This window comes from Ursus arctos, unplaced genomic scaffold, assembly GCF_023065955.2.
Source record: "Ursus arctos isolate Adak ecotype North America unplaced genomic scaffold, UrsArc2.0 scaffold_27, whole genome shotgun sequence".
NCBI classification, from domain to species: Eukaryota; Metazoa; Chordata; class Mammalia; order Carnivora; family Ursidae; genus Ursus; species Ursus arctos.
This window is the reverse complement of record NW_026622952.1, coordinates 39,975,880-39,993,747: the sequence shown is the minus strand read 5'-3', so window position 1 is coordinate 39,993,747 and position 17,868 is coordinate 39,975,880. Positions and strand designations below refer to the sequence as shown.

General features: G+C 37.4%; 1 long non-coding RNA gene across 1 annotated transcript in view; it reads left to right on the top strand.

The window, feature by feature from the left end:
- Positions 1-17,868, top strand: part of LOC125283702 (uncharacterized) — a 407,951-nt gene that overhangs the window by 127,478 nt on the left and 262,605 nt on the right. The window lies entirely within an intron of this gene.

The window sequence follows — 17,868 nt, the reverse complement described above, 5'->3', positions numbered from 1 at the left end:
TCAATAGAGTATTTTAATTAAATTTTAGTTCTTCTGAAACCAGTAATCCAGATCTGATAAATATTTATTGATTTAGAGTATTTCATTAATGAAAGCATCTCAATCCTGGATTCTTTGCAAATGGGTTTTGGTGTTTTTGGATATCATGTGAAATTAAGTAAGTTGTTAATCTTGAAGAGATTATAAAAATATATATTTTATAAAACAAATATTCTATAAGAACCTAAAATAGAAAGCAGTGATCAACTGGAACCTGTTTGAATATGCATTGTCATTAAACCAAATTTCTTTCTTTCTGCCTCCCTGCCTCCCTTTTGATGTGCTATTGCTCCCATAGATCAAATATGGCGAACATGGCATCTGACAAAGCCTCCTAGGCTTTCCTTGTGAACTAGCTGTAGAAAAGCATATAATACATTTGCATAGTTTTCAGCCCCTTTGAACAGCTCTATTCAGGATGTGTTGATGAATTAATATTAGCCTTAGGTAGATGTGGAGTAATATGACAAAGGGTTAAGTCATTGCTCAAGTTACATTCAATGTACATGTTTTTGCCAGTGCTTTGACTGTGAAGGTACTCTGTAAATATGTGTTGAATCAAGAAATGGATGGTTTATATAAAATATAGAAGGAATGCTTTTTATTTTTTATTTTTTTATTAAAATGTTATTTAAAATATTGTATTTATGTACTTGAGAGAGAGAAAGAGATAACAAGGCAGAAGGAAAGGGAGAAGCAGACTCACCACTGAGCAGAGAGCCTGACGCGGGGCTCGATCCCAGGACCCTGGGATCATGACCTGAGCTGAAGGCAGATGCTTAACCGACTGAGCCACCCAGGCGCCCCCAAGGAATGCTTTTTAGATGATGAGAATCAAAGCAGTAGATAATAGAATTCAGAATTATACTCTGAGGCTAGAATAAAAGGCTGAGATCAACTAGGTGAAACTTCATAGAGATAGAAGCCAAGTTGTAAAGATAGTTGTTGTTGTTGTTGTTTTAATATAGTTCCTATGAAAAAGTAGGCAGTAGTTCCTATGAAAAAGAATTTAGAGGATGGAGGTGGTATGTGACTCAGCTGCTAAAATTAACTTATTGAGACTTTCAATCATGACTTTTAATCATGAGAAACTAGCCTGGTGCCTAGGATGTGAAGGACACTTCTGAAAGTTTGGCTGAATGATGCAAACTTCATGGATAATCACAACAATATCACAACAATATCTTCCATCCCACATGCTCTTCTGTATTGTGACCCCATCAAGAAATGGAGTTTATCTCTTTGCCTGCTTCAGTATGGACAGATATAGTGACTGCTTTAAGCAATAAAATATGTATAACCAGAATGACATTGTGTCAATTCTCGGCATAGCCCTTAAATGTCCTCAAAGTTTCTGCTTCCTGCTTCTTGTAAGTCAGCTGCCATATTACAAGTGAGACAACCTTGGGACCATCAAGTGGTGCATAGTCCATGCCAAATGATAACCCTCTGGGAGATTGAGAAGGCAGGTGGAGAGAGAGGGGACAAGGATCAATGAAGTGAGTAACGAGGCCACATTGGATACACATCTTACTCGAACTTTCGTAGACTATATAGTAACTATATAACTGCTATCTGACTTGCAACCACTTGGCAGACCTTAATCAAAAACTGCAGATAAGGCCAGTCAGACCACACACTGTAAAGTAAAAATAATAAATTGTTGTTTTAAATCACTAATGTTTGTTGTTGTTTTTAATGTAGCAATCACTAACTGGAACTCGAATGATTGACAGAATGTGTAATTAGATTCTAGATGGGCATTTGTGTTGATGGCATCCATCTTCAATCTTTCTAGGAAAAGGGAAGAAAAGTGGGAAAGAGAGGATGGTAATTGTGTCAAACTGTAAAGAGCTCTTAGTGGGAGGTTGAGTAGACTTAGTTTTACCCCATGGAGCAGAACTGAGAGCATGAATGAAACAGGCTGGGAGCCATTTTAGAGGAGGATGGAGTATTGTAGTGACTGGAGTCATCACTCATGAAACTAGCTGCTCTGCCAGCCTGTAACTTACCTGTGAGGAGATTTTCATCTGGCAAGGCCTTAAAGGGTCATCTGCTTTTTAGATGCAGAAGGGAGTCCTATACACAGGTTCAGAGTTGACAAGGGCAGCATCTGAAAGTTGAACCAGTGTGTAAAGATAATGTTTGCTAATTCTAAAAAGACTGTGTCCACATTTGAGTGTCCACATCAAAGAACATTGATGATCTTCCCTTAGGATGTTAAGGTTTGTCATTTAGAGATGATCTATTGCACATGTACTTCAACTATAAAGAAGTGAATGTCCTATGAAAACCTTATTTCCTGCCTATTTGTTTAGGTGAGGCCCAAATATTGTCCTACTTTGTAAAAGGAAGAATTAAGGCAATTATGTGAAAAATTCAGATTTCAGTAGAGTTTTATTTTTCTACAGAAAATGTAGTATAGAGCAGTTATTTTCAAACTTTGTTGCACATGGAATTGCCTGAGGAGATTTGAAAAAAATTTTAATGCCCAGGCAGTACTCCATAGAAGTTAGTATATAGAAGTTATATACTCTCAAAACATATACTAAGAAATAGAGGTCAAGATAATGTATTTTTAAAAATAATCCATAAGGCTTGTAAAGAAGACCTTGAAGGAGACAATTATGACCACAGTAAAGAAACGCATTCATGAAAGCAAAGACCCACATCTGTTTTAATTCTTTGGAAATTTCTCTAAGAGATTATGTTACTTAAAGAGTTTAGATTTCTTTGTGATAAGAAAGAAGTGGTGGCCAGGGATGCATTCAAAAGCATTGGGCTAAATGCTTGAGTTTTTATTCATTTTATCTCTGTATCCTATTTTCTATATCTACAAATAGAGATTATTGGTGTTACTATCTGGGATACAGTGAGGGTCAATGTTCTAATGTTTTTGAGATTCTTTAAACCATTGAATGAAAGTATCGTTAACCTTGAACATGTAGGCATGCATGCTCCATTAAGCAAGAGTTAGGGTTCAGTGTACTGAATTTTTTAAAAAGCTTCTGCTCATGATATTTTAAAATCTAACTCTTATGATTTTAGCATTAGCTGTGTTGTTAAATGCTTTATTTTTTCCCTTCCCACTAAATAACACCTTTCAAAGATTACTCTGTTTTACATTGAAAAGATTGGTTACATAAGTTGTTAACCAATTATTTCTGTGAGTATTGTTTTTTGTTGAAATAATTATTCCACCATGCATAAACTGTGGCTTCTTTAACTGAAAGCAATTCCTTTCACTTGTGTTATTACTTTAGGAACTACACATACTTTCTTAGTTATATATAAACATGCTAGAAGAGTTATTTATTTGAGACAAGTCTAATAGCTAACGATAAAAAAGGTAGTGTTTTAAATGTAATTTTGTTTTGGCATTGATTCTCTGTTCAATATTTTGAAGATTAAAATATGATAACTCGTGTTGCAAATTAAGAAAAACTAAACCAAATTTAAGTGACAAGGTAATTTAGAAGTGAATTATTTCAGCAATAACACAAGTTTAATCTAAATCTTCTCTTCTGTAACCTAGTCTTATCTGAACACTCATCTTTTCTGCTTTATCATAGTGGCTAGATGAGCCACTGATGAAAGAAATGGGAAATGTGTTTAGAAATTCGCCAGTTAAAAAGAAATTAAAAATTCCCCAGTAATTTTTTTGAGTTTTATGTTGAGAGCCAGCTGCCACTCCTTCCTAATAATTATAGTACATTTCAAAGGTCAGAACTAGATAGAGTGTTTTGTGAAAGGTGGAAATATCTTAAGACTGACTTTTGAGTTTGAGGTTTAAAAGATTAATGATTCCAGTGAATCCCACCATTGGTTTAAATAGGGTTTGTTGGAGTCATGGATAGACGCAAAGAGTTCTAATATTGATAGGACATAAAAGTAATAATAGAGATTGACTCAAATATTTTCAGAGGGATAAATTATTTGTACAGAAATGAAAGATAAGGAGTCTGCAATACTTCTTGAATGGGCTCAATGTTTTCCCAAAATTTGATTTGATTTGATTTGAAAATTAGATCTTTAGAAGGTTGCCATGTTAATACATAAAGAATATTTAGTGTCATGTCAGCATCCATAAATGTTATTGGTGTACTTTACTGGAATAGCATGATTCACTATTTCTCCAGTTTTTTATTTTTTTAAAATTTTTATAAGATTTTATTTATTTATTTGACAGAGAGATACAGCCGGAGAACACAAGTGGAAGGAATGGCAGAGGAAGAGGGAGAAGCAGGCTCTGCACTGAGCAGGGAGCCTGACGCAGGGTTCTGTCCCAGGACCCTGGGATCATGACCCAAGCTGAAGGCAGATGCTTAACCATCTCAGCCACCCAGGCGCCCCTCTCCAGTGTTTTAATAAAAGAACTAATATTAAATATAATTCCTAAAAATCTTATAAACAAATGGCTAACATTTGTAAATTTTAACATGTTAGGAGAGAGCAGAATTAACTCAAATGGACTTATACTTTCCATTTTGTTCCAAATACCTACTGCACACTTTTTTTTTTCTTTGACTGTGTTTTGACATCTTATTGCATTTAACTGCTAGCATATTTTGTCCCTAGCACATGGAGTAGTGCTTGTACATCTACAGTGTAGGTAGAAACATTTTGCTTGTAGAGAAAATTAGAAAAATAATTCCCTGACTATGCACCCCTGTTAAAATATCTATAGTATATTTGAATTGAAGGGGACTGCTCAGAAATTATAGGGCCAAAATTTGGTATGATGAATAGAAAACTAGTGAATTTTTGTTTAAAACAGCCCTGAGTCATCACAAACACTATATGTTATAAAGATGAAAATAACCTGATTAAAAAAAAAATGCTAAATCAACTTTCAAGAGTACTGACAACCTCTTTCTGTGAACCTGTGATATAGTTCAAACACTGCATTTTGTTGACATCTTCCTGAGTGATATTAGAAGCACAGATATAGAATATTTTGGTCAAACAACCATGACATACACTGTAGATTTGTAATCAATGCTATTAAGATAACATGTCTCTTTCTCTCAAGGGGCAGCTGACCATGTGTATCGTCTCTTCTACTTTATCATCTAGAATGACTGGGTGTGATGGGGCCAACGGTGTTGATGGACGTTGATCTGTTTCAGAAATGAATTAACTCAGAGTTTCAGGACTGAGAAATGACTTTAGGCTTTTCCTTTTAAAAAGATGATATCTCAATTTCTGGGTTCAGAGATGAGGGGATAAAAAGTGGAAATTGAGAGAAGGTAAAAACTCATAATTTGAATTAGGTCTGAAGAAGAGTATTTGTTTTCTCTTATATTTACCAGCTGATAATCCTACAGTGAAAGTCCATGTTGTCCAACTAATGAGAATTAGGACAAGAATATGGATTAGATTAGGAGAGCCTGGGTGGCACAGTTGGTTAAGCATCTGACTCTTGATTTCAGCTCAGGTCATGATCTCAGGGTCCTGAAATTGAGCCCCATGATGGGCTCCAGAGCTAAGTCTGCTTGAGATTCTCTCTCTTCCTCTCCCTCTGCCTCTCCCCCCTCCCCAGCTTGCTCTCTCTCAAATAAATAAATCTTTAAAAAAAGAATATGGTGTAATTTAGAAAGTGACTAGAAAATTATGCCTGTCACAATATTTTTCCATTTTGCCCCTCCCAATAGGACTAAGAAAAATATTGCTTTCATAAAATACTATAGTGAATGCAGCCCTGGAATTCTAGTCTTATAAATACTTTCAGATGGAGGTAAAAAAATGATATTTCAAAATTTTAAAAATAATCAATGTGAGTAAAAATTGGACTTTGAATATCTGCAGGGTTATTACTTCCTCTTGGTGGTGTGTTTTAGGAACTTGCGGTGGGGGGAGAGACAAACTGCACATGCACATAATCTCTCCCATTATTGGCTCCATTTGTTTAGAAGATCTAATGGCTTTATTTTCAGGCTTAATGCCCTTGAGATTCCTTAATATTATTTCCAACTCCATCAGAAATGCTCCTACCTTAAAAAGCTATGTCTAATGGATTCATTTCTTTTGATTTGTAGAGTATTAGAGTAAATAAAATCAGTATTTATAACAAATATTGCAAAACGCTTTCTTTAAGCCAATTACTAAGAATGGTTTTAATGGGTAGTGTTCAGACACTCATGGTCTCCATACATTTCCCCATGGCACTATTGGAACTAGACTGTGGCTTGCTGAACAAAAGATTAGTATGTCCACACTTAGTAGACCGATTCAAGCAGAATGAACTGTGGGTAGAGAAAAGATGATGAGTGATCAAAATAGATTATTAAAAGGATGTCTAAATCCTAAAAATCTGGGACAATTTTTACAAACACTGAAAGCTACTAAAAGCAGTATGTAATAAAAAATGTTCTGGAGGCATAGAAAAATACATTTAAAGGCAAATGAAGAGATCCAAAATGACAAAATAATGAGCAAACAAACAAAACTTAGAACTTAGTTATTTTTCTGTGTCAATAAATCTCTTCTCCATTTTGAAAAAACAAATATCTGTGTGCATTACATTGTATTAGATTAAAAAGTTCTTAGAGTTTAGGGACTATATTTTTAAGTAACTTACACTTCCTCGCATAATATTTTATCATTCACTTACATGGCGGATCTGTTGTATTCAGCATGCTGTGTTAACACATGTCTTATGAACATTACCATAGTTCTGATTAACTCTGATAGAATATTGTCTAAACACAAATGTTGCCTGTCTTCCTTTTGAATTTTGTACAGGAAGAATATTTCAACAAACCTGCTGAATAAGTCAGTTTCTTGGACAACCAAGATTTTCCTTGAAATAGAAAGTTACAGAGTTTTCCTTTAAAAGTTCCTTGTGTGTGTATATCCCTGGGTGTTTCTCTTCGTTATCAGAGACAGCGGTGCCTCAAGTCAAATGTCGGAGGCATCTGTCTGAACCAGGAATGTTTATCAAAGTCAGGAGGGCATAACAAGGCTAGATTTTCACTGAGTGCATTTGTTAGGTTCTTGAATGTTAAATCACAAGTTGAATCATTGTTCAATCTTTCTTTTTTACTCTCCCCTCCCTCCCTCCCTTCCTTCCTTCTTTCAAGTTAGGAAATGGCTCTGCAGAGATAAGTTCTTAGTTATCCATTAATGGGTCACAGTTTGCACTGAAACCTCTCTCTTTTCACCTTTCAAAATGAAGCTCATCTTCATTAATGTGCTTTTTCTATGAGGTACATGAAATCATCAAAATGTTAGAAGAAGATATATGCCTTGGGTGACCCATGAAGCATCATCAGTATGTAACTCTATTAATGCAAAGAATGAATGTAATAGCTACATCATAACACCTGGAAGAGAGAGCATCTAATTTGCACACTCCTGGGCTGTTAGATTTGTTGCTCCGTATACCAGTCGTTCAAGTAGACAGTAAAGATGCATTTGGTTTTCCACAGATAATTCAGCAACCCTTTTCCCACATACAGTTGAAAAGTTAGGCCCTGTTGCTGTCACTGCACTCTAAACTTTATGACCTTCCTTTAGCATTCTGACTATCCGTTTGGATGTTGGCTGGCTGATTTCCGAATGAATCCCCTGTTCAAACTGTGAGTTGCCAAAGTGAATGCGCTCTGTGTGGTTTGCAGTATTAGCTACAGAAATCCACCAATGACACTTAAAGTGTCATCTGAGTGGGGAAGGGTAGCATATTGACCTTTACTTCGCATGGAAACATCTTAGGGAAGAAGTTTTAGTGTTTTTGAAATATCTTTTGCATATTAGTGCGTGTTTTTTAACATATCCCTCTGACAAAAACAAAACAAAAATTAAAAAAAAAAAACTACAGCTTTCATCATGCATCTACAATTAGTTGCAACTAACAGTTTGTTTCTACAATAAGACATAGTTGAGTTATGGTAGTGGTCACAGTTCACACATTGCGGTGCACTAGGGATAATAGTTGAAGGTACTTTGAGTGAGTCACTGCTTTTCCTGAGTGACCCAACCTCTGATATTTAGAACATGGTATCATTTTTTTTTTTTTTAAGAGAGAGAGTGTGCAGGTGTGACAGTGGTGGAGTGGGGAGGGGTAGAGGGAGAGAAAGAGAATCTTAAGCAGGCTCCACTTGCAGTGTGGAGCCTGATGTGGGACCTGATCTCACAACCCTGGGATCATGACCTGATCTGAATCAGGAGTCGGTTGCTTAAATGACTGAGCCACTGAGGTGCCCTTTGATTATGGTTGGTTCTAAGTGGGTGTGGGAGTAAGGCCTGAGTTGCAGTGTTTTGGGACAGATTCTTACCCTTCTCAAGTCCCTGTTTGGTGTTGGTTGTTTGTTCTCAATACAGTCCCCAGCAGCTTTGTTGCCATTCCCCCAAAAAGACATTTTGGAAGTCTTGGTAACTTTTCCCAAAGACAGAATCAATGGTGGCTCCTCAGAACAACCAAAGTTGCTTCTCAGATATTCCCAGAAATAAACAGTCTTTACGTGAGCCCTGCAACCCACTGGAGTGATGCCAAGAGTTAGGCACTCCAGAGGCAAGTCTGGAGGTTTATGACCTGATCAGCCACACCCAACTATGGAGATTTCCACAGTTTTTCTAAGACCTAAGAATTTGAATTTCTTTCAATTACAGGGTTTAAAGAGCTTGATTTACTCAAAAGCAGGAAATAAACAGAGAAAAGCAATTTGTGAGCTAGTCATTAAACATTCTCTCAGAAGTACTGAGCTTCGAGGTGGTTTGGAAAAGGATGAAAAAGTTGCACACATCCACATGGTTAGCTCTCATCATTGAAGAATAGTATTCTGTGGTGTGAGAACAACCCTCTGACTAGGAAAAGTGAGCATCCTTCAGAGAAGGATGAGGGTGGACATCCCAATCCAGCAAAGCCTACTTTTTGCATCCTTATTTTAGTTCTCTGAGCCTTTCTTTTATTTGGTCCTAGCACTGACCTTCAGGTGCCCTCTTCCCATTGTATGATTTCCTCTTTTTATAGGACGTGGTGGATAACAGTAGTGTCTCCTAGTTCTAGGCTGTGTCATTCATTCTTGCCCATTACCTGTTTATTCCTTAGCCTGGAAGTTAAATTAACTCTTGAAGTTTGGCCTTAGAATCCAGATGGGAATGGATTACCCAGGGTCCATGGACCACTGATGAGTTCTATTGATAGAATTGTGTTTTCAGATTGGTTCTTAATCCTGTGTATTTTATTTTACACATTTTTAAAGCATTGTTCTATGAAGGGTTCCACTGGTTTCACCAGATGACCAAAAGGTGTTCAACAATGGTCCAAAAAAGGTTGTATTTCCCCTTCCTCATAGACTACTGCCTCATGCTTTGGTGACTCTGATGTCTTCCCAACTCACAATCAGGCTTTTGTAGCCTAAATGACATCCTTCTATCTCCAAGGTTGAGTTCAAATGCCACCAAAATACCCATTCCTTGATTTTGTCCTTGTTTCATTTTTATCAATTGTTTTTCTATTTCTCTGTTCAGTATTATTATGAAGGTCTTGTGTCCAGGCTCTTATCTAATTCATGTTCACATACTGGTCATTGTTTGTCAGGGACAAAGTGCTCCTTCAAAATTTCATAAATATTAACGATTAGTCATCTTGTTATAATACAGGAACCTGATTTTCCTTGCTTCTCACCAGAGGGTCATCAGTCCTCTAGCTGCTCGGTGCACTGAAAGCGAAGCTAGGCTTCTGGATGTCCCTGAGTGTTCCTGCAGGGCCTAAGCCAGGTGAACAAGATAAAGAAGGAAAAATAGCATAGGAGAAGAAATAGAAAAGGAAAAGAGAGACAACAGAAGATGATGAGTGGTCCCTAAAGACTGTTCTACTTTATCAATTTATCAATTAGCCAATCCTGAGTTAGAATTCCTCCTTTTTCTCTAACCTAGGGTTTCACAACCTTGCTATTACTGACATTTTGGACTGGGTAGACCTTGGTTGTGGGAATTCTCTTTTAGCAATATCCCCAGCCCCTACACAGTAGATACCAGTAGCATCCTCCTGAAATGTGACAGAAAGGTTTCCAGATCCCAACAAATATTCTGTGGCAGAGGGACAGAACCATTTTTAGGTGAGAAGTTCGGCTCTATTCCTTTTATAACGAATCAGTTTTGGAGTGTTTCTTCTGTGTTTGTTGATAAGTTACTTACTAGCTGTTTATTCATTAAAAAATATTTATTGCTTAGCTACCTTATACATATAAGCAAGTCACCAAATACTAGTCTGCTGGTGTGCTAGACTTTATAAAATATTCCATTATTCTTTTACAATTTCATTAGGAAAATCCCTCTTTAAGAAAATTCTGGGATAGTTGATGTTCCTTAGTTGCTCTGGGCATTTGATTGATTAGAATAGCCATTAAAATAAGTGCACCTGTTTGTTAGGTCTGGATTTACAAAGGGCCTGGGATTATAAAAGTTTGGAGAAAACATTCCAAATTCAGTGCATGGTCAACGAGGCTTAAGCCCTCACTGAGTCTGTGTGTCCCACATATAAACCAAGTGGAATGAAGACCCCAAAACTACAAAATATCTGCCATGACTCTGCCTCTGTGTTGCTTGGAGATTAGCAAAATAATATTGCTTTTTGCTGGCACCTCAGTTGCTGGTGCACTCTGAATCCATGTGCTGAATGATTATGAATTTTTGTAATGAGCCAGTCCAGCTGAGACCTGGTGGGTGGACTGTTTGGAAGTGTGGTTGGATCCATTATCAGGGTGTTTCAATAGACTAAGCCCCAGGATATGACACTTAAAATCAGCAGGCCCAGCAAGCACACCACACCTCTTTAAATTGAAGCCTGCAGTGCATAAATAAAAACGGGAATGGATTAGTCTTTTGGGGACTAATCTCCAAGTTTAAATGCAATAGAAATTACAGCAAGTAGCAACTTTCTAAATTATTTTCTTATGCTCTGTGCTGTTCTTTATTCTGTATTTTTAGTGCTTCCACCTACTAACTTCATTCTCTCTGCCGTTACTTCTAATACATCTCCAATGATGTATTTTCTGCGAGAATTCAATTACCTGGAGAAGCAGATGTGCTAAATGGCAATTTGAGGATTATTTTTTTTCTCCAAGTTGGTTTCAAAGCTGAGTCATGATTCTAGCTCTGGTACTGTCAGGAGAGAATTACTGTCAACAAGCTGTTAAAAATGAAACCTAATAATGAGGGAGAATAGATGAAACATCAAGTAAAACTCTGTGTTCTTACCGATTGCTTCATTTAATTGGCATCATTTTATTGAATTTTTAATAGAATGAAATGAGATTTTAATGTAATCTCATTGAGTTTAGACCTATTTCCATATATTAATTTGTTATGAGTCTTCCCTTATTAATTTGTTTTATATGAAGTTATGCAATGAAAAGTTTGCCAAATTGTCAGTTATTTGTCAAATTTTTAAATTTTCTCCTAGCGAGTTTTATTTGTAATAACACAAAAAGCAAAGTGAAATCATTCAGGAGTATTTTCTTTACTATTGCCCTACTTAAGATACTGTGAGCTGTTAAGGAAGTGTGCTTTTATATCTGCTAAATTTTCATAAACTTGTAGACTGTGCTTCAATTATGTTAACCCTTCAAACTGATATAACGATGGCAATAATTACATAATCCTGTGACATGCCTGGCAACTAGAAAAATTGAGTGACTGCTTTTATTTAATGATGTGATCTGAAATGGGTCTCATTACAAATCATATGTTTAATTTGAGTCATGCAATGTAATTTTTCAGGGTTTCCCTGAAAAATGCTGAGGTTGCTTTTGTCTATTAACTATTTTCTGATTATTTTATCCAGTATATTTAGTGAATTGCATCAGATTTCTCAAATAGGCAATTAATGAACTGCAAATATGTAAGGTCTCCACTGCTCTAACAAGGGAATGATAAAACCAGAAAGACATTTTGAGTTGCCCAGAGGAAAAGTTACAGAAATATCAACTAATTATTTGGCATTTGTGAATAGAAGAGTTTTTGGTAAAATTCGCAGTTGTTTCAATGTCTATAATTTTCTTATGCGTTTACCTTTAAATACCTTTTAAATTAAGTCATATATATGTATTATTTAAATGTTGTAAACATAAAGAAATAAAAATCACCTATAATTTTAAACCCAGAGAATCACCATCATTATTTTGTTGTATCATCATATAGACATTTCTGTGTGTTTCATACCAGATGGAGAAAAAGCCATTCATAATATTTTATAATCATATTCCACTCAACAATATATTACTTGTCAACATATGTATCACCAGGAGCATTCTTTTTTAGTGGCTGTATGTAATATTTTTGTGTGGTTGTCCTAAAATTTATTTACTCAATCCTCAGTGTTGGTTATCTAGGTTATTTTACATATTTTTGCTACTATAAATAATGCTGTGACACTTTGCAGATAAAGTTTTGTGTACATCTTCACTCTGATCTTATGATAAATTTTTAGAGTGGAAGTGAATTCATATTGCTGAAAAATGGCTTCAGGAGAACTTTACAGTCTCACAGACAACCTATTTCAATTCTTCCTACTGTGAGTCAATCAATGAAATACTATTTTAATAGGTACTTAAAAGAGGAGATGCTTAGTTTTGGGGTGGATGGACAAAAGGAAAAAAAAAAAAGAGAATGAATTATTCTCCTACTCCTGAATCCAGAACAGAAGACTCTCAGAGGTCTAGGTATTTCCTCTAGGGTGGTTGTTACTTATGGAGGATCTGAATTAATGGTTGTCTTGAACCCTGGCTAAGCTACATTGTCTTTAGTGTTTCTGCTCATGGAAGAGAGAGAAGAATGCCATTGGATCTTGCATATCACATTGGCACCATGGCCTTCATATTCAGATTATCTGTAGAGCTTAACCTACTACATTAGTTTCCTGTGGTGGCACAATAGGTTACTATTAACTTGGTGGGTTAAAACAAGACTAATTTATTCTCTCGTGTTTCTAGAGGCCAGAAGTCTGAAAGCAAGGTATTGGCAAGGCTGCACTGGTTCTAAGGTCTCCAGGGAATTCCTCTTCACCTCTTCCAGCTTCTGATGGCTCCAGGTGTTCTTTGGCTTTTTTGGTTTGTGGCTGTATCACGCTAATCTCTACCTCTATGATCACTTTGACTCCTTTGTTTCTCTCTGTGTCTTATAAGCTACTGTCATTTGATTTAGGGAGACCTGGATAAACCAGAATGATTTCATCTCAAGATTCTTTTTTTTTTTTTTTAAAGATTTTATTTATTTATGTGACAGAGAGACAGCCAGCAAGAGAGGGAACACAGCAGGGGAGAGGGAGAGGAAGAAGCAGGCTCCCAGCAGAGGAGCCCGATGTGGGACTCGATCTCGGAACGCTGGGATCACGCCCTGAGCCGAAGGCAGACGCTTAACGACTGCGCTACCCAGGCGCCCCTCAAGATTCTTTATTATGTCTACAGAGACCATTTTTCCCCCTGAATAACATTCATAGGCTTTGGGGATTAAGATGTGAACATGTATTTTGGGAGACACCATTCAACCTGCTCCTTTAAACATCAGAGAAATTCTAGTTTCTCCTTAGTCCCTCTCTCGCCAATCTGTTAGAAAGAAAGAATGGGAGCTATTTCTAAAGGTCATATTTTATCCTAAGATTGAGGCTGAAGAGAGAAAGTTCTAACTATAGTTGTCTCAACAATTTTATTTTACTCATGGAGATGCATTTAGTAAAATAGAGTACCTTTTCTAGATTGATCATATTGGCTGGTCCTAAATTATTTTGATTCATTTTCAATTTTGAGCCTCCAAATACCCATCATTGTTTGAGTATTGGCCATCTAGGATTTAAAATTTGAAATTCTAGGGAAGACTTCTTAGCTTTCCTCTATGCCCTAACAACTTTGTTCCCAGGATATTTAGGGATAGACTTAGGCAAAATCTATAGCTTTGTCATATGTTTCTGTTTTATTTCATTCCCCTCTTATAGTTAACTGGTAGAAGAAATAGGAAGAGAGAAGAACATAGAGCCTCTTTGCTGCCTCTTGCCTCCCTTTGTATTGATAAAAGTTGGGTCCTCTAAGACACAAGAGGCTCAAGAGTTTTGCAGGCTGGGTATACAAATAAGCATGAGGTGCTCCACTCAAAATGCTTAATTTCAGAGGTCCATGAAGCTGCCTCATTTAAGGTGGTTTTTTGAAGTGGGGGTGATAATAATGCATTATAAAGTGACTGAAGCTTAAGCTAGCTGACCCTACTTTTGGGTACTCTCCTAGGCTAGAGATTCTATGCTTTCTATTTGTTGCTGGGATTCACTGCAATCCTTTTTAAAGCCACCTTTCTTGACAGATGAGTCTTAATTATAAAGAATTGTTCTCTAATGTTCCATCTTATCCTGGTTTTATAATTGTGTAATTCAACTTTGAAGACAGGTCCATACTGATATCAAAAGAGCAATAGGTTTTAAGAGTTCTTATGGATTTAAGTTCTTTAATTTGATATAAAATTAATGTATTAATATTAATGTAAATATTAAACAAGGTAGTTCTCCCAGAGAGTTGCATTAATTTGGCTTTTCATCTTGGTACCTAATGTCAAGAAAACAACAGTTCTTTAAATCCTAGGCTTGAAATTTCAAATAGTGATACACTAATATTGAGAAATTCATGTATCAATAATATTTCTTTCAGAGAAGGCTAATACACAATTCAAAAATACTTTAAAGCCTTTAAAAAATCAGTTGTTGTGCATTCTCTTAGTGAATATAAGGATATAAGTCTGACTTCTTTTGAGAGAATTTAAAGTAATAGTGGATTAAGGAAGCAGCTTCTCTCTCTCTCTTATGAATTTGAGTTGGTGCGGCAGCTCTGCTCCACAGGGTTGTCAGGGGCTCAGGCTCCTTTGCTCTTGCTATTCTGCTATCCCTAAGTGCTTTCCTCCTCTCATGGTCCACGATGGCTCACCACCAATTCCACATTCCAGCTCATGGACAGTCTAGCCTGGAATTTGCACATCTTTCTTCTGCACACATCCTACTGTCCTGAACTTTATTACATGTCCACAGCTAACTGTAAGGGGAAGACTGGGAAATGCATCTTTGTTCCGGGTGCCCATGTGGAGGCTTTCAGTTGTCTTACAAGGGAAAAGGGACAGTTAAGGACAAATAGCAGTCTCAGGGAACACTAGTGATAGGTAGAATGGTAGCATTCATAAATACATTGGCTTTTAGAATGGATGTGTAAATATGTTAGACTCATGAATTTGAAAAATCACTGTTTACTTGAAGTACTATCTAGAACTGTCTTCTTAACTATAACATATTAGTCGATAATATACAATATGAGGAAATATTTTGAAATAGTAATATATTGTGTTGGTAACTTTATCAACATACTTAGGTAAAATAGGAAAAAGAGAAAAGGTGGAAAAGTTTGTGTAGACTCTAAAAAAGATTATGTAGACTCTGGCTCTTTGTTGTAAAATGTGGGTTTTATTATGACTTAGGTTTGGTGAGGCTGGCAGATCAGGAGACAATTGCCAATTAAAAGATTATTGGAGGTCCCAAGAGGTGTAGGCTTGCTACAAGAAGGACCACACCAGAAGCACTGGGGTTGGTCAGGAAGCAGAGGGAGCCCAAGGAAATTGTGGTGAGACACTTTTGTATGGTTTCCACAGGAAGTAATGGAAGAGACAGGGTAAGCAGGTTTAGGATGGGCTAGTTTCAGTAATTTCAGCAGGCTCTGAGATGTAGGGGCTGCCCTAAATTGTCTGGTACCTGGTCCTGGAGTGATTAGATCAGGGGAATATTGGCCTGGAGTGTTAAGAGTTCAAAGAGGAGGTTGGGGAGTGTGAACTCTGGATTGGTTTGCATATTAAAGGCATGCTCACAGGACCAGTTGTCTGCTATTTCTAGGAATTAGCTAACCCTGGGAGGGGCAGTCTTTCCTGGTCAGCAAGGCCCCGATGCCAGAGCCTCAAGAATACAGAGGGGCGCCTGGGTGGCACAGCGGTTAAGCATCTGCCTTCGGCTCAGGGCGTGATCCTGGCGTTCTGGGATCGAGCCCCACATCAGGCTCCCCTGCTATGAGCCTGCTTCTTCCTCTCCCACTCCCCCTGCTTGTGTTCCCTCTCTCGCTGGCTGTCTCTATCTCTGTCAAATAAATAAATAAAATCTTAAAAAAAAAAAAAGAATACAGAAAATAAGAAAATAAAATAAGTATAACCTTGTTAAAATTATCTGGAAAAAAATATTCTTTTCCCCTAGCAGGCAGTTGATGTGCTTTGGTTCAGAGGGCAAATTTGTCCCACTTCAGTGGGTTCAAAGCCCTTGTATGCTGCTCTGATTTCTTAGCTCAGCAGTGAGCCAGGGCCTATGTCATGTTATACACAGAATTAGGGGATCCTCACCTCCAGTGCTTTCCTTTTGGAAACTCTCTCCACATGCTCCAGCTTGCCAGGGCTCATTTTCGTGTTCCTTTGGCCAGAAATAAGGTGTTTGTTTTATTTTGTTTTGTTTGTTTCCTACAGTTGTAGCTACATACACCGTCACCAGAGATGTAGCTACGTAACCGGTGCCCATCTGCAGGGCCATGTGGCAAGAAGAAGGAGAGAGAGGGAGACAGCAAGCCTGGGATTCCTTCCTCTCATGCTTGGGAGCAAAAGGAATCCTCCCTCCCTCCCTACCTCTTCCTTCCTTCCTTCCCTCCTCCCTTCCTTCCTTCCTTCCTTCCTTCCTTCCTTCCTTCCTTCCTTCCTTCTCATTTTCTCTTGTCAGGAAGATAGGATTTCTCCTCAAATTTTAGCTACTTATGTCACCACAGCTGCAGCTCTACTGGGGAATGACAAAAAGAGGAACAATAAAAACAAAAAGGGAAACTCATCTCTTGTTACGGGCTGAATTGTGTCCCTAAAAATTCAAATATTGAAGCCCTAGCCCCTAGGACCACAGAATGTGACTGTATTTGATGATAGGACCTTTAAAGAGGTAATGTAGGGACATCCCTTCTCAATAGAAGTAAGAGAGCCTAGTAGATGTATGGATGAATGTTGAACAATTAGTTCTCAAGAAAAACTCTTAATTTGTAGTGTTGGCCAGTTTCCCTTGTGTAAATACTCCCATCATGACCCATTTCAAGTTACCAACATGATGTCCCCAAAAATGGAGATTGGAAGACTCATGCACACTTGGCTGTCATGAGCTGGTGCAGGCCAGCTGTGGTGCAGCGCTGGTGCACCTTGATGTGGTGGGGAGATCTGTTTTTTCCTGAGGACATGGCTGAGCACAGTCTAGGACAGGGTTTCTCAATCTCAGTATTGTTGACATTTGGGGCTAGTAAATTCTCTATTGTGGGACTGCTCTCTGCATGGCAGTTTATTTAGCAGACCCCTGGCCTTTACCCACTCAATGCCAGTAATTCCCCTTGTTGTGACAACTAATATATCTTCAGATCTTTACTAAATGTCCCCTGTGGGCAAAATTGCCTCCAGCTGAGAACTGCTGGCCTTTGGGAAGGGAGAATTGGTTCAGTATGAAAGCTGTGCGGGTGTTTTGATGGTCTTACTAGCATTTGAGGCCAAAGAAAAGGCTTGGCATTTACTGTGACTTTGATAAATGTCCATCAAGTAATGGTCTGTGTAAAGCCAATGCTTTCACATTTTTGAATGTGAATTTATGCCTCTTTTCTGGTTGATGTGTGACAGGTGGAGACCCTGCATTCTGTTTATTTAAAAGGCAATATTTTAAGTGGTAGTTGAAACATTTTAAACTATGGATTTTTCATATCTGGTTCTGCTCTAGTAGAAACTATCAATTGATCAATTCTTTTATCTCTGGGTGTGTAAAGCAATTGGCTGATTTAATCTACAAATACTGTATACCATTATTTT